Genomic DNA, 992 nt, shown 5'->3' on the forward strand with positions numbered 1-992 from the left:
CAGTAAGGTGAACGTGTGAACGGCCACACTGCGGAAACATCTCCACCTTCAGCACCAGGTCAGACGGAGATGCTGAGTGAGCAGGTGAACTGCAGGATCCCACTTTTTAGGAGCTAATCGTTGTGCCAAGCAAATGAGTTTTGCTTAATGACTAAAAATAAAAGGTGCTAGAAGTGGGATTCAAACCCACACTTTCAGAGCAGACTGAACACAACAGCTTAGACCGCTCGGCTGTCCTGACTATCCAGTGCTGTATATGGCCACCTGCAGGTTGATTTTGAACTTTTGTGTCTTGTCACAAGAAATAAATGAGGGCAACAGGTGTTTCTCTGCCTGACATCGGGGAAACAGTGAGACAGACCTTGGAGCAAGGGTCTGGTTATTGCCAAACAGCAAAGAAAATATTAATTACGGGATTACCCAAAAGAGCAGTGACCTCGACGTGATTTGAACACACAACCTTCTGATCTGGAGTCAGACGCGCTACCGTTGCGCCACAAGGTCTACACAGAGAGCTTGAGATGTTCGTCTATATGAAGATTCCGCAATACAAGGGGCTTTAAAATCCCTGCCCATTCCCACCAGGTATCAGAAGAAGCGCTCACCTGCCAGTCACCGTATGTTTTTGTTTAACTTTTGTGTTGTTTTCACGGGAAAGCATCATTAATTAACCCGTCATCTTCTTTTGTACAATGAAAGAAATGCTGACTGAGGGACAGTCGATACTTCAATCATTTGTTCTGTGCTTTGCATGTTAACTGTTCAACCATATCCCATTTTACACGTTGTGTTTTAGGAGTCTGGTTCAAAATCCTCATCACTGGCGACACCAGGAATCTGGTGCAACTTTTGTCAAATTTAACAGCACCGGTTATTCCGACACGCCAAAGTTCCCCAGTGGATCCATTTTCTCTCGCTAAAAGTTATCTATTTATTGGTGAAATAAAGAGCAATTAAGGAATAAGGGATTCCTTTTGCGAGGAGAATAAAGA

At 44.1% G+C, this 992-nt stretch overlaps 1 non-coding gene across 1 annotated transcript; it reads right to left on the reverse strand.

The window, feature by feature from the left end:
- Window positions 1–432: 432 nt before the first annotated feature.
- trnaw-cca (transfer RNA tryptophan (anticodon CCA)) lies at window positions 433–504 on the reverse strand. Its single transcript has one exon. It is a non-coding gene; the product is annotated as a tRNA-Trp (tRNA).
- Between the last annotated feature and the right edge of the window lie 488 nt (window positions 505–992).

Source organism: Pristiophorus japonicus, chromosome 20 (assembly GCF_044704955.1).
Source record: "Pristiophorus japonicus isolate sPriJap1 chromosome 20, sPriJap1.hap1, whole genome shotgun sequence".
NCBI lineage: Eukaryota > Metazoa > Chordata > Chondrichthyes > Pristiophoridae > Pristiophorus > Pristiophorus japonicus.